At 36.9% G+C, this 25,638-nt stretch overlaps 1 protein-coding gene across 1 annotated transcript in view; it reads left to right on the top strand.

Annotated features, from left to right (window-relative positions):
* LOC139953325 (protein phosphatase 3 catalytic subunit alpha-like) overlaps positions 1–25,638 on the top strand; it is a 92,691-nt gene that overhangs the window by 8,479 nt on the left and 58,574 nt on the right. The gene's annotated exons all lie outside the window — the stretch shown is intronic.

Here is a 25,638-nt window from a genome sequence, read left to right as displayed (position 1 = left end):
TTAAAGCCCTACATGTAAATTAGTTATCTTAAAGCCATTGGACCCTTTCGGTACAGAAAAAAAAAAAAGTTCACAGATTTACAAATAATTTACAGGGTTTACAGAAGGTAATGGTGAAAGACTTCTCTTGAAATATTAGTCCATGAAATGCTTTACTTTTTGAGAAAACGGTAAAACAATATAAATTCTCGTTAACGAGAATTACGGATTTGTTATAAACACATGTCATGACACGGCGAAAAAGCGCGAAAACAGGAGTGGGTTTTCCCGTTATTTTCTCCCGACTCCGATGTCCGATTGAGCCTAAATTTCCACAGGATTGTTATTTTATATATAAGTTGTTATACACGAAGTGTGGGACTTGGACAATACTGTTTACCGAAAGTGTATAATGGCTTTAAGATAAGATTGGAACAGTCAAATATGTGTCTGTGAGTCTTTTCGACACACTGCTTTAAACTTAGACATCCTGTTTAACTCAGTAACTTAGATAAAAAACTGAACAATTTGAACGACAAGTTTTTAAGAATTTTCCCAGCAAATTTCCACACCCTCTAACCACATCCTGGAAAAAAACCTTGCATGCCAAATACCAAGGTCACCATAATGTACACTCTGTCCTAGATGCTCATTTTATTTCTTGGAAGCAAAGTGCATTAATTAATTTAACAGTTCAATAGAAAATATACTGAGTAAACACATGACACATCGTCATAGCAACACATTAATAATGCCTTGATATAACGTCTGTCACCGCGTTTCATTTTCTCACGTAATTAATTCTGAAAAATTTTCTTTTGAAGACCCCAACTGGGAGTGTATATGTGAGCGCATAATGTTACATGCAATTTGTTTGTAAGTTGTTTAGATTATCTGTCAAAATAATAAATTTAGTGGCTTTTGTCCTTTTATGTGATTTTGACTTGACATGTTGGGACTTGACTTATGAGTAGGCCTCCGGACTGATACTTCACAGAGGCAACAGAGGCGATTGCCTCCATGCCTCCTGGTCAATGCCTGGGTGCTCTTGAAATGCTCCAGTTAAAATGTACAATTTGTGCCCTTTACCAAGGAGAAAATGCCTTGATGCCCTTGCCCTTTCAAAAACGAAGCATACAGGCCTTGAGGTGTTTTATCAAGGTTTGATATATTATCACACGTCCATGACTTTACAGAAGGGCGCGAATTTGGGTAAAAAATTCACAAGACTAAAGGGCCTGTTGCTCAAAATGTTTGCTGGGTCAGAATTATCATAACAAGACCATTTTAAAGTGCATTTACTATAATTTATTTGAATAAGCAGTAAGACATACTACGGTATAAGAGGCAAATTATCTCATTTGTCTTGGTGGGCCTCCCTTGCCTTGGTGCCCCTTCAAAAATTACGTCTAGACAATTTTCCAATGGAATTGCCCTTTGCATAGTGAAAATTAGGCCTAATTCAAAAGGCCTGGCCCTTTCAAATACACATTCTAAGCCGGGATTACGTATTTAATAGGCCTATATGAATAAAGTTTGCACCAACATCTTATAATAATGTCGGGATCCTAGATCAAGTTAAATATTGTTCAAAAGGAACAACACAGGGATATTTGTTTTAAAATCTAAAATTTAATAATGCAAATTTAAAGGCCAGGTAAAACAACCTGCTCTCTCATTTTTGAAGATTTGAAATAGTTTACTCCCTAACCTGAGAGTGGGATCAGGTTTCATTTGTAGTGACTGATAAAAATCATACCGAAAATATACAATGAATATGTATACAGTTTACTATAACACCATGATCCTCGGGCCCTGTGTGCACCTTCAATTATTTAAGAGGACGTTCATCATAATTTTAGACAAGGGCCTAAATTATGTAAAATAAAGTATTCCAGGCCAGATACTTTAAGAGAAGAAAACATTCTGCGAACCTTGTTTCAATACAGTGCACTTACATGTAGGCCAAACTTCCAAAACTTGGGTCCAGAACCAGAAAAACAGAAAAAGAAAACAAAATAATAATTTGAAAAATCCTGCTGTGAACCCTGAAAACCTTCCTTTTGAAAGTTTATCCTTAAAAATAAATTAATTCTTATTTTTCTGTGCAGTTAAATATATGAAGTGTAATATGTGATGATTCCTTACGTGAAGATTATTTTTGACAGTTCAAGGATTAAAACTGTTCAGATAAAACAGGAAACGCTATTGTAATATAAATGACAAAATGGTATTTGAAAAACTGTGAAGCCTTCAAACTGATCTCATGCTATGTTTGTCACGTTCAGCTTCCTATAACCAAATAAAAACAAAATTGAATCTTAATATTTATATAAAGTGATCTGCTAGGTTCACATAGACAGTTATTTATTTATTAATACTATTATATTTATTTAGGGGGATATCTACATTAGACAATAAAACTTGAGGATTTTTTTCCCAGATGGACCAAGAATTATCTTACAAAAGCAAAATATCTGCAGTCCATCTCTCCCGAGATCTGACAGCTAGCAAATTGGAATGAAAATACATGGTTGAAAATATTCCATAAAAAAAAAATGTGTGTTAAAAACGCACTTCATGGGTATTTATCAACAAACACTCTCCAAACAGCTACTGTTACAAAAACGAAACTACCTAAACATGCCCCTCCCCCAAGCTATTGAAACATGTCTTAATATTCACACAAGATTTTTTGTATGCATGATGTGACTCTACTGACTACACTGTACGACTCATTGTGCAAGTCAAATTGGAGTTTAGTAACGATGATCATAACCCATTCTCACAAACCAGGGCCAGCGAAACTGCCGCTGCTACATAATTAACTTATCCGCCATCAGTGTCGTCCGTTCGACAAACCTCTAAATGATATCCGTATGTAATTTTTTTACCCAACAACAGTTTCTGAATGAAATTCATGTCTGTCTGTGACACAATTTTTATTCCCATGGTACTACTTGAACTGTTTCTATAGTAACTGTATAATGTGATAAAAATGGGAGTAACCTATGACCTGTGTGTTGAAGCTGTGTGCTACAAACGAACTGGCGGGGGCTGAATTGATATATTTGTCATCTGTATGTGAAAGATTTCTTGATAATGTGCTTTGTTTAACCCTATCTTGGGCTATTTAGATGGCATTACCTCACACTGCCCACCTTTGTAGCTTGATGTGAATTATCAATAAGGGAATACGCTGCCTGTAGCATTTTGACCGGGCTCTGATGACAGTGTCTGGGTTTGCATACAAGAGCCAGTGCCATTGTGAGCTGGCTCTCATATGAAGTGCTGTGTGTGTGCGCAGCAACGGCCGGCCGAACAAATTTAACAAGGTCATTTTTTATAGCGGCGGCGACATCTTAGCTGTGAGGGGATTGTATTTTTGGAACAGTACTTGCTCATCGCTCAATCCAGTCACACTGCTGTCCTCGGTTGTCTTTGAACATTGTTTAGGGATGCACTCGAGTAGACCCCCACAGGCTACATGAAGTCATTTAATAATCAGCCGGGAAAGTCAAGAAGATCCCGCATTGTTGATTGTTCCCATCCTCAACGCTATTATATTACAATTTTAGAAATTAAATTTCATTGTCGGCTTTTAATTTTGTTTTTGGAGATGTTGAAAATGTCTTAGTAATTGGTGCTCACCTTTAACGACATCTGGAAAATTTGTTTTGAGCCATACTTTTAATGATTAGGTCCATAATTATTTTTTGATTATAATTTGTCTAATTGACATTCAACATGAAGTGTGGTTAATGTGCACAGGCAAACTGTTGTGTACTCAAACACGCGCTGCATTCAAATAAATAAATGTAAATTCAACGACAAAGTAAAAATTTATTGAGTAAAATTCCGGTAGTCTTACATCTGTAAATGCTTCAAGCCTATAATAATGAGACTACACATTTGTCAAGTAATCAAACCTACACTTGAGACTTATTTTAAAGGAACACGTTGCCTTGTATCGGTCGAGTTGGTGTTTGAAAAGCGTTTGTTATGATATGCATATGGGTAGAAAGATGCTGTAAAAGTAAAATACAATGATCCACACAAACATGCCTCGAAATTGCACGGTTTTCCTTTTACCTCGTCGACTAACACGGTCGGCCATTTATGGGAGTCAAATTTTTGACTCCCATAAATGGCCGACCGTGTTTGTTCGCACAGTAAAAGGAAAACCACGCAATTTCGAGGCAAACTTGTGTGGATCATTGTATTCTACTTTTAAATTATCTTCCTACCCATATGCATTTCATAACAAACGGTTACAAACGCTTTTTTATAGACCAACTCGTCCGATCCAAGGCAACGTGTTACTTTAAACTATGAAATTATGCCATAGCCACAAATGAAACGCATAGTGTAGTTAAACAAATTATAATTACAATGTTACATGTATATTCACATATATTAGGAAATGAATGACAAATGACACAAAGACACAAATTTCAAATGTTTGAAGTTTTCACAAACCTATTTCTAAATTGGTGAATTGAAGACGGCCTTGCTGAAATTTGTTAAAACTCTCTGCCAAATATTGATTATTCAAATAAATCTCCAAATAAAAACTCCAAACAGAATGTTGGGTATTATTGCATTCATTTTCATAAGTGTGAATATTTAACACGGACGAGGCGCTGACATTTTTTTACCCATACACCAAGGGCATAGAAGCGTACAAGGATTTTGAAACAGGGCTAATTTATGCAGTGAAATGTGTGAGTGTGCTTGGGAGCTACTGTATTCAATTGGTGACTATAATCAGAATTATAGTCACTGGATATACGGCCAAGCAGAAAAAATTAATTGGTTAGTGTTCTTGCTGACCCATCAGTAAATTCACCACAAGTACAATATTTTTTTTTTTTTACTATAAATTTAGATACGCTTCATGCCTGAAGCCATTCTAAGACTCAAATTTTGTGCTTTGAAATAACCCTTTTCTCTAAAACTGCTTTACTTCATTCCTAACAATGATTTATGTCTTATAGTATCAACCAATCTCCAGGGTTCTTTACCAAGTGAGTGACAGTTTATGGTCATTATTTTTGGAGTAATTACCAATTGGATTTTCCCTCGGAGGAGAATACAGGATTTGTAAAATAAAAAATTACCTGAGACCTTGGCTTTAACAGATAGGAGAAAAGTAAATACAATTCTCACCGCCTTCCCTATGGATGCTGACCAGATATTTTGTTGGCTTTATTTGGCTCATCTACCTACAGCTTGAGCAGATATCAAAGTCGTTTCTGACTGGAGCCAATGTGCCCTAGTTAATAAAAATCCATAATGCATCCTCTGCACAATGTAAACCTTCTGTGTTTTGGTTTACCGGGATCTGAGTTGTACAATTTATAAAACCTCATCAACCCTCGGCTTCGCCAGCCATTCAAACCGGATTGACCCGTATGAATTATGAAAATCAACCTTTTGTGCGGGTTACCCATAGCAACGAGACCATTACATATCTCATCAACATGCCTTATATTCATTGTCAGTTTGTACACAGAGTCACAAACAGAGTGAATAGTACCACTCAGGTATGTTCAAGTTGATTAGTTTTTACATCAATGTAAACAGGGGCTCTCCCAAGCAGTTTGGGTGATTTTTTTGCAATTTGTGAAAATTCATTTTGCATTAAAGACAGTGGACACTTTTGGTAATCGTCAAAAACCAGTCTTCTCACTTGTTGTATCTCAGCATATGCATAAGATAACAAACCTGTGAAATTTTAGCTCAATCGGTCGACGAAGTTGCGAGACAATAATGAAGGAGAAAAACGCCCTTGCCACATGAAGTTGTGTGCTTTCTATGCTTGATTTCGAGATCTCAAGTTCTAATCTGAGGTCTCGATATCAAATTCGTGGAAATAATTACTTCTTTCTCGAAAACTACAGAGGGAGCCATTTCTCACAATGTTTTATACTATCAACCTCTCCCCATTACTCGTTACTAAGTAAGTTAAAAAATATTTTGAGTAATTACCAATAGTGTCCACTGCCTTTAAGAAGGCATAAAGAATAACATTAAATATGTAGGAAGACATCATACATTGTAGATTTCTGTTGGTGTCACTCATTTACAAAGGTTAGGCCTCAAAATAACACACAGCAATTGCGCGGTGCCCTCTGCTTTTGCTCTGTTGCCCGTTGCATTATTCCACTACAAGTTCCTCATAGAAGTGCCCTTACCGGAGAAAAATTGCTGTGCCCCTTAAAGAAGACGGCCTGGAAGCTATACACTGTGTTGGCCCCCTCCCCAAAGTATCTTGTGGCGACAAAGCTTTAACAAGGAAGTAAATCTGAAAAACTTAACTAATTGGAATGAACGTGCGATTTTTCCAAAACCTTGCTCGCTCCCAAGCCGAAGCGGCAAGTGTTAGACAGTTTGTAATTAAAAACCTGGCGCACCTGTTACTATGAGTTCATCAAAATGTGGTTGATGAATTACTGTCCCACAGCTGGGGACCAGTCACGGGTAAAGAATTGTGGCGCAGGTCAGTGATAGAATGTGAACACCAGGGAAAACATTGATATCTGACATGGCGTATATATATATATCTGATTTATGAGTGGAGCCTTTTACGTATTTATGATTTTTTTTGTTATTTATAAGCAGTTGGATATTTTAGGAGTGAACTGGAGTATCTGCAAAAAAATATTTGTGTTAACACCAAGTGAATCAATTCAACACCCTCAGTTTATACAGTGTAGGGTCATGCTAAGGTTTAAGACATTAATTCAGAGTTTGTCCTGCTCATCATATCGGGTTGGCTACAATCTAGGTGTCGGTGGTGATTATTCAAGACAATATGACGTATTTGAAGTCGGGATGGGATAATTCCATGAGTCTTTTTTGTTTCTTCAGATGAAACCAAGAGTGAAATTGTATGCAATCCCTCGTCTGTGAATAAAAAGCACTTAGCCATGTTACCGAGTGACACATTTCATTATTGTCTGACCTAGTAATTTCAATGCTTTAAGCCCAGAGCCGGTAGGCCGAAGGCAGTATTTGATCAAGTACTAGGGCCCTCAGTTTATCATGAAGAGTCACTGGAGGTGTATTTTGTCAATATTATGAAATCTTACTAAGCAGACAGTGTATCGGGACCCCTCTGCCAAGGGTTTTGATAGTGTAGCGTCTTCATCGTGTTTTAAACAGTCAACAGTTGGCTTTCCTGGTTGTTTGTTCGGCAGCATTTACTCTACCTCTCAGATGCAAATTTTGTTATGCTTTAAGATTCGTCTTCCATTAAAGTCTTGTCAATACAGTAGGTTTCCGCCTCCGTAATTGCAGCCATCATTTCATATCCTGTCTATGCAACATCCATATCGCAAACCATTGTTTGCCAGCGGCCACGTCGACGCTATGATTGTCATCTCTCTTATATTGTTTTTAGTCAGTGGTCTATCGGCGGACGAGATGTCATTCAGAGCGAGCGAGTTGCTGCTGACGCCGTGGTGGCCTGGTCGTTACAGCCCAGACTAGTTGACTAATGACCTTGAGTTTAATTTTACATTTTCTAGGGCTGTGATGGCGAAGACTTTGAATCGATAAAGTCAGAAGTGACCTGCAGTTATCGTGGCAGTTGAGCTGCCCCTTATTTTTTTTGTCTTCTTCCTTGAGGTGCACGAGTCTTGTAGATGCGGAGACTTGACTTGGCAGTGGTTTGGATGTTGTTCAATAGCAGACATAATTATGTTGGAGTCAATTAATAACTTAGCTTGCGGAATAAAACAAATTGTTTTCTCATGGAATAAAATCAAACCCATTTTTTAAGTCGGTTTCTTGAGAAAAGCAGTTGTTACAGTTTCTCACAAATGCAGGCTAAGCATGAATAGAAATTGCTTGTTGATGGAAAATGTTGATTCTTTTTTCTCTCCCTGAATTGTTTGCTGAGGGTTTACATTGATACTCAACTTCTCAAGAGAATTTAGGTTATTTATTGTTTTTCAAGAATTTTTCTTCTTCTTCTCACAATATACAAATGTAGCTTTCTCATGCCGCCACCATATCGTCATGTTCCCTTTAACACCAGCAATTGTGGAATATATGGTTCTTATTGTACCAAATAAAGGCATTTTTCCCTTTCCTAATCTTAATATTACTTTATAGATGAAAATACAAAAAATAGTTAAAGCCATTGGACCCTTTCGGTACAGAAAAAAAAAAAAAGTTCACAGATTTACAAATAATTTACAGGGTTTACAGAAAGTAATGGTGAAAGACTTCTCTTGAAATATTAGTTCTTGAAATGCTTTACTTTTTGAGAAAACGGTAAAACAATGAAAATTCTTGTTAACGAGAATTACGGATTTGTTATAAACACATGTCATGACACGGCGAAACGCGCGAAAACAGGAGTAAGTTTTCCCGTTATTTTCTCCCGACTCCGATGTCGAATTGAGCCTAAATTTCCACAGGATTGTTATTTTATATATAAGTTGTGATACACGAAGTGTGGGACTTGGACAATACTGTTTACCGAAAGTGTATAATGGCTTTAATGGCCTGACGTTTCGACCCTAGCAGAGTCTTTCTTGAAGGTTAAATGACAACACAACAAACATAAATATTTAGTTTGTTGTTTTAACGTGTTTAGTTTCCATAACATAACGCTATATATCTTAGAGTCTATCTATTTCATGCTGCAATCTATTAAATTTTACAGCAAGCAATAATTGTCAATAATGTCGAGTGTACAAGCTGTACAAGGTACTTCTCTTAAAAGCTTTAGCCTGAAACCAGTAGCTACATGTAGTGTACTCATTGTGGTAATATTGGCTCAAGGAAAAAACTGTTGATTTGGAGGGGGAAAAAAACCGCTACAGAAATGTAGATTTTGATGGAAGAAACGGTTGGGAAACAATTTTTTCTTTTTGTGAGTGCCCTCCCTCTAGAGCTGCATGGTGTGAAGATGAGATCTGAATGGAGGAATTGAGTAGAAAATAGAATCAGTGAGCATGTAGTGTAGACCCGTAATGGCTGAATCAATTCAACATCATTATTATTGGTGGTTGAGGGACAGTTGGGGTTGAACATGTAAAAGATGCTGGCCAGGTTTTATGGAAAGCACTTTGGCAGTCTTTATTAGCTTATTTTTTTATGAGGAAAATGAGAATTTGTGGTTGACATTTATGTCAAGCAGTGTCTATGAAATGATTTGAATTTGATTTCTTTATTTACGGCTTGAATTTTTGTGGAAAAAAGTACAATAAAACAACGGGCTTTGACCTGAAAATATTTACTGGACCACAATTTGTTGTACACGACAAGATTTTGTATGAACAAAATTATCCAACTATGGGGATGGAGGAATTTTCCTCGAATTTGAGAAAGAAATCTAGCAAAAAAACCCAAAACAAACCCCGTTACCATGATTAACAATGCTTTGATGTCATGCCCTTCAAAAATGAAGCAATAGGTTATTAAAAAAATACCTTGAATACAAGGTTATTAAAAACACTTAATGATATGACTTAATTGGAAGACCAAATTATGCTTGGAGTAGACTGAGGCAATTTTCATTCGTCAGTACCGTAGTTTAATCAAGACAACATCAACAGTTGCTAGATTTCCGTTTTGATAAATAACCGCGATCCCTTTCACTTAACTAATTAAAAATACCAATCCATGGTGTGCTCTCAACGCTGACATATTTTTCTTCACCCCGTCAAGTGTTGAATTTTTTCCTATGCCCAACCCAACCCTGTTCACAAATTGCAAGTATATTTTACCAGTCTCGGATATTAGAGACTTGAAAAATTCAGTACCCTTTAGATTAGTGTATCTGCCAATCAATAGGCAAATTTTGTTCAGTTCAGAAAATGCAAAAGTCATTCAATATAGTTTATTTGTTAAAAAACCTCAATGAACAGGCCTTGGCTTACACACATGCAAGACTCAACACTTGAAATCGTTCTTTCTTTTTTCCCTTTCCCCTCTTCTGAGGATTTAGACTTTACCCCTTTCACTTGCTGACATGTTCCCTGGGCTATGAGCAAATTGAGACGTACATGATGAGAATCGTGGCATCTAAAAATAGAACGGTTGAATTTCGTTAAAATGCACACTGTGTGGACACTGCGTTATCATATTGTCACTCATGCGTTTTTTTCTCTTCTCTTCAGAATCTTGAAAGTCTGTCAGCGTGAAGACAAAATGTTATTGTAGAAATTTTATATTGCTGATGGAATTCAGTATTAGTTGAATCTTGAGACAAAAACATTAAGTGTGGTTAATTTGAAGTTACCCCAAACTCAGAGATTTTATATCAAACTTTTGTTTGACATGTACATATAAGACTAAAATGTACATTTTTGGTAAAAAACATTGGAGAGCTGTTAATATTATAAAACATTGTTATCAAACCTCAAATTAGGATCTGAGAAAGGCTTCAAGCACACATTTTTTATTTCTTTCCTTGCAATTATATGACAGATTGTGCCAAATTTTCACAGGTTTTGTATTCATATTATATTATATTTATTGGTTTACTTTATTGAAAAGTAAACATTGAAAAGGAATGAACAGTATAATACCCGATAGGTCGAATTGTACGTAAAAAAAAAAAAAAATAAAAAATAGGATTGGATAGTACCAAGTGAGGATACTGGTCTTTGGAAACTGCCCTGCCCTTAGGAAAACATTTATTAATGTCATATATATTTTTATTTAATTAAGGCAACATATGACCAGATGCACACAGACAGTTCATCAGTAATGACACAGACTTACACCAAAGTGATATGACAGAACAGTGCACATTAAAAGCCGGAGCGTACATCCCAAGTGTAGCTTTATCGTTTGGGTATAATTGATGTTAATAACGTGAGGTTGAGTTTCATCACCTATGCCCACCATCCTTAAACTCCAAGTCTTTGCTAGCTGCGGCCTTAACATGCACTCTATGTAAAGGTCAAGTGGTGCAGGCTAGGCTGGATGCTGCTGATGGTGGCTGCTTGCTATCCTTGGGTGGCGTAGAGGTTTGGGTTACAAGTCTTAAAGGAACACGTTGCCTTGGATAGGTCGAGTGGGTCTTTGAAAGGTGTTTGAAACTGTTTGTTATAAAATGCAGATGGTTAGAAAGATATTTTAAAGGTAGAATACAATGATTCACACAAATGTGCCTCTAAATTGCATGGTTTTCCTTTTACTTTGTGAACTAAAAAAAGAAGAAATTGACTCTCATAAATGGCCGACCGTGTTAGTCTACGAGGTAAAAGGAAAACCACGTAATTTCGAGTGATACTTGTGTGGGTTATTATATTCTACTTTTAAAATATCTCTCTAATCATATGCATTTTATTTTATAACAAATGGTTACAAACGCTTTTCAAAGACCAACTCGACCGATCCAAGGCAATGTGTTCCTTTAATTATGTGGGAGCAGAAGCACAGATTCCGTCTCCTCTATTTGACAGCGTGAGGCTGTCTAGGATGTGACATAGATGTATGTTGTATGATGTGCGCTTTTGTTCATGACTTACTTGGCCCTTCCTTGGCAAAATAGCCTATCTCAAATTTTGTTTCTAATATTAGATAGCTTCTGGTTAGATTGAGGGTGTTTTTTTCATTATAAAGTTATTAAGGCATTTTGTAATTGTGGTAGATGTGGATATAAATGTCCTATCTAGGCTAGTTTTTGTTTTACACTCTTATCCCACTTTATTGCAAAACAGCTTATCACTGTACTTGCTTGGCTGTTTTGCCATGTGTTCTCAAATTCTGCCATGTATTCTCTGTAAACCAGCACTTCGTTTTCTTTAACAGGACGCAGAGGGTAAATTGTTGAGTGTATTATTGTAATAAACATTTGCAGTGAATAATCAATGAATCAATGGTAAGGGGCCAATTCAGTGTTAACAAAAATTTGAACCTGTTTTAACCTATCCATCTACCCCAGATTGTGATTTTTTTGTTTAATATTGAAAGGCAACATAATTTAGTTTTTAACACTGAAGAACAAGTAATGCATCAAATGAACCAGATATTTAAGATCAAGAGCTCAGTAATCATTGATAAAAGCAATGACTTTTAATTTACTTGATTGATTGGAATTTAGCCTTTTTGAGATTTTGGCGAACACCATTGTAATGTACCCTTTGGAGGTTTTTTTTTTCAGAGAAATTACCTGAACCAGACAGTACAATTCTAATGTGTCTTCCGTGCCTCAAATAAGATTGAATTTTAAAAAGTAAAAAACAAAAAACACACCCAACACCATAATACCCCAAATTAAAGAAAACTACTGCAATACACCGACAAACACTTGTAAAAAAAAAAAAAAAAAAAAAATCCAGGTCAATTTTCCAAGCAAGCAGAATCTTAAAACCCATCTTTAATTGAACTAAAGTTGTCCGTACATTTAAGCAAGCCCGGCTTTGCCAGCCAAACACAAACTCGGCAATTTAGCCATTGTGTTTGACTCCATCTAGGAGGTAAACAGTGTCCCGAGCATGAGAGAGAGTGAGAGCATACAGCCAGAGGCTACATCAGCCTCACGACCGACGAGCAGTCCGGGACAAAAATTCCTTGACATTTAGCGCAGACCTGTTTCTGTATTTTGCCGGGTGGCCGTAAAAGAAATTAGCATGTTAAAGATGCATTGATTGGGAATGTTAAAGCACGGGTAAATGAATTTCTCTATTTAGCGAGTAAATTAGGGATAGTTCATAGTGGGTAGTCATGGATGATAATGACCCACTTTCAAGTGCGTACATGTCCGTACTTCACTCGTAGTTGAACGAAGTTTGTTGTACGAAGGTCTCTCAGGAAATTTCTTGCCTGCTTTCAGTTAGGAAACCTTTCTGGAAGGTCATGTGGACTTGTTTTTTTGTCGTCAGTTGAAGTCACTTTGAAGGGGAATATCTGTTTAAAAATGAATAGTTCAGTGGCGTTATGTAGTTGCACTTTTAGAGAAGTAATTACTACACATTTAGGCATACACTTTCGATTCGTCCTCAAGATTCTGATTTTAGAGAGAGATAATACAATTTCGCCATGTATAATAAAGAAAACAATCAGGGTTTCATGTCTAATACTATTACAAAATCTGTTCATTTTGTTTTTCTTTGAATGATTTTTATATGGTACTTCAAATAGTTTAATTGGACATTAGTAGCTAATTTGTAATAAACAGAAAGTAATTATTGGAGGCAGAATAAAATAAAATTAATTGAGGCTGAATTGAATTTGTGACCAATATGTGCTGGTTGTACTGGATTAAAGAATAAAAGGGGAAGAGGACAATTTTATATTCTGTTCATTTTAGCATTGCAGTTTTGCCCAGTAAATTTTATTTATTATCTCTCGTGACAATTTTGTTCTCTGAGGAGGTAGGTGTAAAAGGTTAAAGGTCATCAAATACCAGGCATGGAATTACAGGAGGCCATGGCCTACGTTGCATGGCCTCCGTTGCCCTTGACTTGGCCTTAGTGCCTCATCAAAGGTTCTCCATAGAAGTGCTGAAAGTTGAACCATGTGAAGTCTAGTTACACAATATTCCACGTGAACAAAAAAAAATGTAGTTTAGGAAAATGTTCTATTTAGGAGTTTCATTGTGTGTCAAACCAACCAGTAAATTCCCTTGACCTCAAGATTTTTAATTTTTTTAGGGAGCAATTGGGTCCCATGATAAAATAAAAAATAAAACAAATCTTTTTGCTTCAGAAGTCTTAATTAGTAAAATATACACTGGTACTTGTGAAGCTAATTAGCAATACCTTATGAATTAAAATGCCCATTATGTAATGTACATTATATTTTGTGTGTGACCCCTTTCCCCAAAAGTAATAAACCAATACATAGTACAACAAAAGTGAAACATTTTTAAAAAGTAGACTTACACCCAAAACAAACATTTGAAATTTAAAAGGGTATTTTTTAAATTTAAAAACTAATTAATGTATACGAAAAAATTTGAAGAGTGTAACAGTATTTATTTTTATAGTGACCGAATTTAGGGGTTGTGAACTGTGTATATTTGTTGACATCAGTGTAATGCATACAGAGCAGTGCATCACCAATAGTTATTCACACAGCACCTTGTGTGACATATGCATGCAAATTGGCCCGGCCAAAAATAACTCTTGTTTCTGTCTGCAGCAAAACAAAAAAAAACCCGATGACTTGAATGGTCCAAAAATAGTCTCATAAAATTCAATTTGAATTTACGAGCGGGAAAGTATTATTAAGTTACTAAGTCAAGCATAAAATTACTTGGGTATTTGATTTCATGTTCAATCACTTTCAGATATAGGCCTACTGTAGACACAAAATTAAGTACCTCTTATCAACACATAATTAAAAATGGAGGAAACAGGATGTTGGCTTACAGGAAAGGTCGCCAAACTGTTAGATCAAGGTTTGTTTTATTTTTTGTTAGTTATAAATATACAGATGTTATTTTCAGGATGTGAGATTAAAGGTCTGAATTCGGAGAAATGGATTTTGGGGGTGATGCCCTTGGATTTTTCTAAAAATGAAAGTTTGTTGAATTACAACACAACATGTTATACAAGTAAACTCTGAGTATCATTATTTTTGAAACAATGGATGTTGATGTTTCTTGTTATCATCTTCTAGTTCTGAAGTTTACACACATTAAAATTACATGTAAAACCATTGGACACTTTCGGTAAACAGTATTGTCCAAGAGCCACACTTCGTGTATCACAACTTATATTTAAAATAACAAACCTGTGAAAATTTAGGCTCAATCGGTCATCGGAGTCGGGAGAAAACAACGGGAAAACCCACCCTTGGTTTCCGCACATTTCGCAGTGTCATGACATGTGTTTAAAATAAATCCGTAATTCTCGCTATCGAGAATTGATAGTGTTTTAATGTTTTCTCAAAAAGTAAAGCATTTCATGGAATAATATTTCAAGAGAAGTCTTTCACCATTACCTTCTGTAAACCCTGTAAATTATTTGTAAATCTGTGAACTTTTTTTTTTTTTCTGTACCGGAAGTGTCCAATGGCTTTAAATGGTGAACAAACACATCATAGTAAAGGTTAAATAGCATTTCTCTTGAAAAACATTCCGCTCAAGTAGCTTTGTCAAAGGCGTGCTCTTAATGAGAATCCTACACAAATGGGAACCTTACTCCACTCATGACCTACTAACCAACTTTAGTATGACCTTGACACTGATCAGTGGCCTAAGGTCATCCATGTGTGTTTAGTAAACAAATACAACTGCACCTCCTTCAACCCAATGGGTTCTCCTGTAACCCGAAGCGTCTGATCTTCTGTCACTAAATTGTTTACCACAACTGTTAACTTTTAATAAAGGCACTGGACACTTTGGTAATTCAAATTGTCGAAGACAAGTATTCCTACTTGGTGTACAGCATCTCAACATGCATAAAGTAACAAACCTGTTGAAACTTTGGTTCAATTGGTCATCAAAGTTGCAAAAGAATATTGAAAGAAAAAAACACTCTTGTTGCACAAATTTGTGTGCTTTCAGATGGGTACTACATGCAGGCTTCAGGCCTGAAGTCTTTCATTATTTGTGTGAGAAATGACCCTTTCCTTAAAAACTATGTTTCTCACAATGTTTATGCTACCAACAGCTCTCTGTTGCTTGTTACCAAGTCAGTTTTCATGCTATATTTTTTTAGTATTTACCAATAGTGTCCAGTGCCTTTAAAGCCAAGTGCTTTGCCGAGGCTCCAAGTTGTGGCTGAAATCTTCAAGTAACTTGTGTTACTTGCCTTTACCTAGTTGAGTTGCACTTCTTTAAAGATATTCGATATTGGCATTGAATCTTTGGATTTGATGTATTGCGTTTGTTGTGAGATGTGTTTTGGGTAAATATACTTCTTGAAGTAGGGTTTGACTGTCATTGGATATGTCCATCAAGTGTGAATAACACTCCCCACTCATGTAGGCCTTTCAGCTACATTTGTATTTGCTGATATTTCAAGACATCTGTACTGTACTCTCAAAACATTGAACTTATTATACAAAACTATTTGTACAGCAAGTCTCTGGATTTTTAACAATTTTAGTTTAACAGACTGATGTAATATGATTCTGACTTCTATAGAAGTCAGAATTATATTACTTGAACATAGATGTTCAAATCAGTGAACTAAAAATGTAAAATTTCGTTGTTGTTTTCACCAAGTTGCGAATCTGCATGTTTTGAGAAAATTGGATTTTGAACTGGAACTATTTATTTAAACTGCTGTTTTGGAGATGGGTTGTCTTTTTTTTCCTTTTTACCACCAAAATATAGTTGACTTCTTCAGTTATACAGAACTATGTTTTTCAATCCTGCAACTCAATTGTTTTGGCCAATATGTGAAAGTTTTAAACAAAATGTGCTTTCTATAACTTCAGGAATAGTGGAGACAGGTCTGCTATCTGGAATGCTTTATAATATTTAAACAGGCACATACAGTCGTCCACGTAAGTATTTCTCAATATGAATTACGTCATCGTTAGTGGACTTTCAGAGATTGCAATACTCCATTTACACTTGGCAAGGATGTAAAGGTCCCTGTGTCATCACACTCTGTGGAACAATAAGACATTAGACAGCTGATGAAGGCAATGATGATGCAGTCTCAAAAGTTTTGATTGAAGTCATTAACGATGGTTCCAGTTGTGGGGGGGGGGGAGTAGTTTTTGATATCATGATTAATAAACTCTGGCTAGTGCTATTTCTGGCAATGAAACCAATGATGCCTCATACATGTCATAAGTTAACTTCATCAATGTAGCTGGCAAGTTGGAGGAAATCTGTGCGAACCAGAAACACTGGGGTTAACCCCTACTCTTCCACAATGAGTGTTCTGGGTTCTTTTATACATGCACTACCAAATCGTAGTACATGGGACCTATGACTTAATGGCCCAGGCGAAGGACAAAGCATTGATGGTAAAGTATCTTGCTCAAAGACACAAGTGCCACCATCGAAACCGCACTCTTCCGATCCGAAACTCCAGCATGAGTCCAACAGCTTGGCCTTTAACCCACAAACCTTTTTAAAAACTCTGCAATGTTTTTTTTAATGAAAAGGACACAGTGCAACACCATGTATAAATTGGATGTCTTACCTTAGAAATGTCTTCAAAGGCAGGAATTTCAAAAGGAGATAATGATGTATAAGTCCTTGTGCCTCTGTGGAGAAACAAGACAGTTGATGTGGTCAAAGATGATGCATTCAAGAATGTCTACTGTCCACAGTTTTAAAGTGTTGGTCAATAAGGGTGCCATGGTTGCCTGCTTTTGGATGCTCGAGTCATTAGCGTTATTGACCAACCTTTTAAGTTAATGTGGCTACAGTCTCTTGAGTTGATCCCTTGATGGATGACATTCCAGAGGAGACCATCCCCGAGGAGCTCTCATTTACTTAGGACAAACTACAAGGTCACCCATGGAGATGTATGGCAACATCCTCCGCTGACCCTCCCCCATCCTTGTCTGAGAGAGGAGGACTGCCTCGCTCTCCGAGGCTCCGTTGGTTGTCATCGGTAAGGCAACCTCCTTGGGAAACAGGGACAGAGTGCCGGGCGAGGGGCTTAATGTTCGGCCCGGCGGGGCCGCAACTGTATAAATATACCCCCTGCGACTTTCCCCGAGTGTGCGATTATTGACAAGTCATATCTAGTTTCAGTGTTGTGGTTGTGGTTTAAACGACTGGGCATGATGTTATTGTGACCAGGTTTTTATATTTTTGTATTTGGATGGGAGTTATGTTTGTATTTTAAATGACTATTGTTTTGAGGTATTTGGATTTGACTTTGAGGTAGATGAGGGGATTGAGAATGCGCTTCATTTAGAGCCAACACTCCACCCAAAAGAGATTTGTTTCTGTTTTCTTCGTTTCATGCGCTTTGAGCACCTTATTAGGTGGATACATGCGCAATATAAATTTTCCTTATTATTATTATTAGTCTTAGTCACTGTGTTCAACAGCATCTTGTGAGTGCATTTAAGATGAGAGGGGCCAGACTATTTTTCCCACTTCCAGCCTTGGTCTGGCTGTATTAATTTATATCTAGTGTAAAAAGCAAGATGCTTTCATAATGATAGAAGTAATACAGACTGGCCGTGGTCTGTGTGACAACACAGGTATATTGTCCGATCAATACAACCATCCGAGATGATGTTGTGCGGCATATGACGCTTTTAAAGCTAATGTAATTAATGTCAAGGTACACCATCAACATGATCTGCAATGCATTTTTATTATTATTTTTTTTTCCCTTCTAAGAAATGACCCAAATCAAATGAAGTAGTATATTTATTTACCGAGTATCGGAGCCTTGAAATTTGAAAAGAATCTTTGATGTTTTGTCGTCTTCCGGGAAATGTTACACGGTCTGTAAATTATACTTAATTAGATTTCTGTGTTAGATCTTTGTGAATTTTTTTTTTCTTCGTTAGAATTTCTTCCACACTTGCTACATAATTATTTTAATCAGATTGAGAAGAAAACTAGATAAGGCTATTTTTGAGTTTCTGATGAAAGATTGTGAAGGGTGGGACGCACCATTAATGATTAGCAAGTCAATCATACTGGGCTCCCTGAGATAGTATCAGGGATTTTCCCTGATTTTTGTTCTCTCCTCAAACCTTAAGCCTTCTTGAGAGGAACAAAGTAGTCAGCATTATTTGTGTTTTAATCCAGAACTCCACTGCCCCCCCCCCTTAAAAAATAAAATAAAAAATTAATAAATAATTAAGCAAACAAAATAAATTAATAAATAAATAAATAAATAAAATAAAATAAAATAATGAAGAGTAGGGCTTTTAAAACCAAAGATAAATTTATGTTAGCATGCTTCATGCTCAAAAGCTTTCACGCTTTGCGCTCATAGTTCAGTTTTATTTTCAACAGCCCATTACATCCCTGCATTGTCCATTTTAATATGAGACTTGGTAACTCATCCAATGACCTGTCCTTGCTGTCAATATTAGAGTTGTTATCCAATCAGGAAAATCAGTTGAAATTGGGTAGCAACCAATCTGGACTACGAACAATAGCAGTCGAGCATTAACTAGGCACAGTTCCCATGGCAATCTTTGGTACTAACTCAACCTGTTTTATGATGTGACAATGCTTTGTGCTCATATGTCCCAGACAATCAACATCGGTGAGAGGGGGGGGGGATGGATTTACATCAATCTAGTTCACAGATGATGTGGAAAATTTGCTTTTGCATCTTTTGAAAACGATTTTGGTGTACTGTACATAGACAAAGACAACTTTTCACGCTTGGCAGTTTGTATGTGTTGTTCTGTTGCATTTCTTTTGAAAAGGAGTACTTACTTTTCTTGCCTACTTCACAAAAGAAAACTCGACCGAATGCCATAAAATGAAGGAGTCATGGTCTCTCATTCATTTAAGGAATATGTATACTGTAGTGATGTACGGGATTGATAGAGCTGACAAAACAGTGGCACACCGTATTCATGTTTTGTGTGATCAACCATATAAACATGAAGCAGCGAACATGAACGAACTGGACTCAATCCAATAAGTGTCACGAGAAATAGTGATAAATGATGTACAATTTCATCATGTAAACTGTTTTTATTTTTTTATTATATATTTTTTATGAAGGTTTTTTTATTTTTTATATAAAGGTTTTTAATATTAGTTAGATTTCATTGGGAAATAATATTACATCCCCCAACCCTCAATTTCTTGTATTAATATCATAATCAGTTAAGCTTTTATTGAAATCAAACAATGATAACTTTGTATCCTTACCAATTCTGTTTGATACCTTTAATAATCATAGGTAACATGGAGATCATTTCACTCCGTTTGAGTATGATTTCACAGAGAACTGATTTTAAAATGGAATTGTAAAAGGTTTTTCCTGAGAAATAAACTGGATTTATTTGACAGTAGCAGGTTTGGGAATGAGTCATAGGAGACAACGCCTTTCTTGTGGATTCTTGTTAAAACTGAAACACCTGGTTATAGAGTGAATAGTAACGACATACCCAGTGTCTCACAGTCATGGGTATGCTCTGTCTCTGCAAATGAATACATTAAAGGTACTGGACACTATTGGTTATTACTCAGAATAATTGCCGGCATAAAAACTTACTTTGTAACGAGCAATGGCCTCTGTGCCCCTTCAAAAGTTTCCAAAAGACTAATGGAAGTGCCCTATTCAAAATGAAAATAGCCTTGCCCTCTCAAAGATGAAATTCCGGGCTTGTGTCACTTGCATGTAAATGTATTGTAAGTGAACAATTTGCACACTCAGTTTTTGAATTTCCAGCAAATTTGGACACCCTTTTATCAAAACTTGGAAGGTGAATGTACACGCCTCTAGTAAGTAATTAACAGCAGGAAAAGATAATTGTGCACTACATTTATTAAGTACATACACATCATGCTGGCTTGAAGCGTGAAATGTAGGCCTCAATGCATGGACGCACACCGGTCCGATGCCATCTCCTGTACGTTGCATCAGATGTCCGTTCACGCAGCTTGATTATGCATTTCTCATCTCGTTAATAATGCTGGGTGAGGATTACATTATATGTAGGTGTAACTGTAAAGTGCTGATACGCAGCCTGTAGCTGTCATGAGTTTGTGTGCCCCCCCCCCCCCTTAAATTTAGTTCGCTCATGTATTGCCCTACTAGCAGTAGATTACCCTTTGCCAGGCCTGTATGCTTCATTTTTTTTTAGAAAGAGCAAGGGCGTTCTCATTGGTAAAGCTCACCCTATGAGGAAATTGTAAATTTTTACTGGAGCATTTCAAGGGCACCAAGGCAATATCCACAGGAAGTATCAGGCCTGTCCTGTTTGAGAAAACCAATGAAAATCCAGGATTAATTTCACCCGATGTGTTGTGTTTAAAGGAATAGTTTCAATGTCAGTGTTGAAATTGGGAAAGGTCTCCTTTATAAACTTTTGGTGAAAAATAAGTAACAGAAATTCACTGCCTGATCTGAAAGACATTGCTGCTGAGAATCAATTTTCTTTAAGCAGTCTCAAATTGATTGATCTCAAAACAAGCACTCCACACATCCTGAGGTTTCGTCCTCACAATGTTGACTTGAATCAAGACTAACATCCTGGTACCCATCTCCTGGAGACACCACTCAATGCATTTTCTAAGGCAGTCCCTTGTTTATTAATGGAGCCCAGGGAAAATCATTAGCCTCTTTTCCTGTCTCAGCAGCTGCTTTCATGCACGTGTAATACTGGGTCAGTCTGCAGTAGCTTTTGGACTTGACTATCAACCACTTAAAGGGTATCTCTCTCACTGTGTTTGATAATGCTCTCAAACTTGGACTCTGTGACAAGTAGGTGTACAAGACAAATTCAATGACCCCAGTTGGGTGTAATTTGCAGACCTAGAATTTAATCTTTGACAAAATGAAGTCGGTAAGAACAATTTGGAAGTTGGCAATGGGGCTAGACAATGAAACATTGATGTGGGGGAGGGCAGGCCTGTACGTTTCGTTTTTGAAAGGGCAAAAGGCACCACTGCATTTTCTCCTTTGAGGCAATTGTACATTGCTACTGGAGCAATTCATGGGCAACAAGGCAATGGCCAGGGGGCATGGAGGCAAACACCTTTTTGTTGCCTCCGTGAAGTATCAGGCCTGGGCTAGATAAAGAAGACTTTGTGAGGGGGGGGGGGGGTGCTTGCCAGGGGTCTAAGAGGTCACAGGTACTTTTGATGATATCAGCAGCCCTGCGATGTTGTTAACTTAACAGTATCAGGTGTCTGTGGAATTGTTTGTTGTACATATTTTATGCCACCTTTTTTGTTTGGTTATCAACCAATCGACTTGATCAGTCTACCCTGTCACATAAATGGACATGCACCCGTGATTAAACTGACCATCCCCATGTCGCTCTGCAGTACAGTGCACCACAAATTCAAAGATTGGACATTTCATTTGTTCAGAACTGTGGAGCTCCAAAATTTGCAAAAGCACTTTTTATGAGTCCAAATTGCAATAAAAAACCTTGGTTCTGAGCGAATTTTCTTGTTGAGGCAAGGTCAGTTTTCTCCAGGACAAATTGCAACAAGGACCTAAACAGTTCTTAGTAAGTGTTAATGTTGCAAGGCCAGTTTTCACTTGGGAATGTCACCATTTAATAAATCAGAAGGTATCACAGTCTATGCTTTAATTCCCCCTAAAAAATACTCCCTTTCCCTCACCTAAAAACTGCCTTCTTTCCCAGGGGAAGTTGTTCTTATCTGTAGAATAATGAAAAATTCTGACTTGTACAGATGTTACCAGTTCTATGACTCTCCACTGGCTTCCAATTGACTATAAAAATCAATAGTTGTGTCATGTAATGTGTTCACCTGTAATCCACATTAAAATTGCTTGTTCAAAGTGGTCTTCTTACCTGTATGGATCGATACGGGTGTGGGGGCTTTGGCAATGTGTCATGTTTGACATTAGGTAGTTTATGACAGCAACTTTTAATAAATATTTATCTGACATGTACGTTTAGTCTTCTTATTAAATGATATGCCAATGATAAAATATGATAAAGGTTAAAGCATTCTCCCTTGGCCAATAATAGTGGTCCGCTGGCCAAATGACAACTCAAAATTCTGGCATACTAATCAGGCTGGCTAGGTCATTGAGCTCCCACTGCTTCATGTAAAACACCCATTGTTCATGTTGCATCAAACAGGCCTGATACTTCACGGAGGCAACAAAGGCGATTGCCTCCTTGGCCCCTGGTCATTGCCTCAATGCCCTTAAAATGCTCCAGTAGAAATTCACAATTTCCTCATAGGGTGCCCTTTTCAAGGAGAAAATGCCTTGGTGCCCTTGCCCTTTCAAAAATGAAGCATACAGGTCTGATCAAATATACAAGTCCCACACAAAAGACACCTTTGAAAGGGAACCATGAAACATAGATCAGTGAAAAGCCCTGGGTAACATATTGTTCAGCAGTATGATCAAAGTTGTGAATGAATCCAACGGTTGAAATAAATGTAGAAAGTGTTACTGACTGCTTGTTGTTCAAAATGTGTACTGGACCAATATTGTTTTTTTACGAGACCAGAATAAATACAACAAAATTAATGAATGACAAATTTTTAAACTGTCAGAAAACATGCATTAAACTGTTCTTATTTGAACCAAAACAAAGACATTACGGTGTAAGATTTATCTAAATTTGTCCTTAGGGGATGTTAAAGGCAGTGGACACTATTGGTAATTAACAAAGACTAGTCTTCACACTTGGTGTATCTCAACATATGCATAAAATAACAAACCTATGAAAATTTGAGCTCAATCGGTCGTCGAAGTTGCAAGATAATAATGGAATAAAAAACACCCTTGTCACACAAAGTTGTGTGCTTTCTGATGCTTGATTTCGAGACCTCAAATTCTAAACTTGAGGTCTCGAAATCAAATTCGTGGAAAATTACTTCTTTCTTGAAAGCTACGTCACTTTAGAGGGAGCTATTTCTCACAATGGTATACTGTCAACCTCTCTCCATTACTCTTAATCAAGAAAGGTTTTATGATGATAATTGTTTTGAGTAATTACCAATAGTGTCCACTGCCTTTAAACTGTTCTTATTTGAACAAAAAACCAAGGACATTACGGTGTCAGATTTATCTAAATTTGTCCATAAGGGATGTTAAGCATGTTGTTTGCACTTTATTACCCAATATAACTGAAAGGTGAATGCAAGACTGTCGTCCGACTGGTCCAGTCTTTAGCGATGCTAAAATAACTGGCCTAAGGCCTGTGGTCTCGTGTTAAGTTTGAGCCTTGAACACTTCCAATTAGGCAATTTCCTATGAATGCACTTTACCAAGGAGAAAACGCCTTGGTGCCCTTGCCCTTTCCAAAACGAGGCGTTTAAGTTAGCCTCTAAGTTTAACTGTTGAGAGGAGAATTTATGCAGAATTATTTAATGGTGATATTTTTATAATTATTTTGTTATGCGCTTGTGTACATTTTATGGAATGGGCGCAATATAAATGAATAAATTATCATTATTATTATTTTTATTATTATCATATCAGTTTGCATTGACACATTCAGTAAATTGTTACTTGAAAAGAAGGTAGTCAAAACATTACGAAATCATCGACTGTCTGTTCCGCTACTTTGTAGGACATCCTTTAATCTACAAGAGTGGTATTCCCGCAACCTCTAGTTAGTTTTGCAGGTCAGCCTACGAGCTAAAAATATCCATCCGTCCCAAAATAGACACGCAGTTGGCATTTATCAATAGTGTATGTGGGTAGAGCGGTCGGTCGACTGAAAGAGGGGTTTATAAAATATTTAGGGAAAACTGTGCTGCGGGTTTTCAACAATCTTTAATGGCAGGATTTGGGTTTGGGTTGCTTAAAGGTCAACACATTTTAAAAATTCATTTTAACAATGCTTTCAAGTAAGTAATTGTTTTGTGGGGAAGAGGGTGGGGGAGTGTTTCATGCTATTTTTAAATGTTTTTGAATTACTTTCTGAGCAGAGAAAACATGAAAACCCATATCTCAATTTCTAGCAGTTGAAATTTATCCTCTTGATCTGGACAAAAACGGTTGTGAACTTTTTTTCTTGACAACAAATGATTTAGCAAGTTGCCTGTTAATTAAGACACCAAACCTTGATGTGAAAATCTCCTTGATTGTTTATACACAGGTAGATTGTTAAAATGTTAAACACTCCGTGTGTATTGTTTACATGATTAGCAATAGTGTATGCAAAAACTGCATGTACAGCAGCATGTGTCGCAGTGTATACCTCATCCCTGTCACAGCCTATGCGATAAAAAAGCAATTACCAATCATATTGAAGGAGGGGGGGGGGGGGGGGGTCGGTAACCCTGTATAAATAGTATGAGAGCCACTCTAGACCGTTAGAGGGAGAGAGAGATTACTGGCTGTAAACACGTTCTTAGACAGACCGACCTCCGTGGACTTCCGTGGATGGCTAGAGGAGAAGGGGGGAATCTGAGCATGCTCAGATGATTTGTTTGATTATGGTCGTGAAGGAGGATGAACTAGAATCAACAGTATTATAGTCTGTGGGAGTTGGGGTCATGTTGTGAATTATATTAAATTCATTGTGGTAATGGAGGTAGTTTAGGAGTCTGAGATAAGTTGTTTGGTTGTGGGGTGATTGTGATTATTCTAAGCGTACATTTTTGCTTGAAGGTTAAAGACTGACTTGGAAGGAGAAAGTGAAAAATGCTTATAGGGAGAGTGTACCTTTGGTAAATACTAACATAAATTAACGACCATAAATATTTTCTTCATAACGAGTACCAGAGAGCCGTTGATATTATACAACACCGTTAGAATTGACTTCCTTTTAAGTAATTTAGTTTTAAAGAAAGAGGTAATTTTTCAACCACAAAAATTTAGTGTTAGAAAGGATCCAGTCAAGAGGCCAGAACAGGGCATCTGAAAGCACTCAACTCTGTGCAACAATGGCGTTTTGTTCTCATATTATTTGTTTGCATATTCAATGATCAATTGAGCCCCAACTTTAATATATTTATTATTTAATGCATATGTTGGGATACGCCAAGTTAATTACCAAAAGTATGCTTCCTTAAATGATGTTTGTTGGATTTTAAATATTTAGTTGGTGTTTGTTGTTGGTAGCTAGGAACATCTCTGGTCCTGGACTTTCTCTTTCAAGACTTAATTAATTCTTGTGTAT

The sequence above is a fragment of the Asterias amurensis genome, chromosome 21 (assembly GCF_032118995.1).
Source record: "Asterias amurensis chromosome 21, ASM3211899v1".
Lineage (NCBI taxonomy): Eukaryota > Metazoa > Echinodermata > Asteroidea > Forcipulatida > Asteriidae > Asterias > Asterias amurensis.
This window is presented reverse-complemented; position numbering and strand designations above follow the sequence as displayed.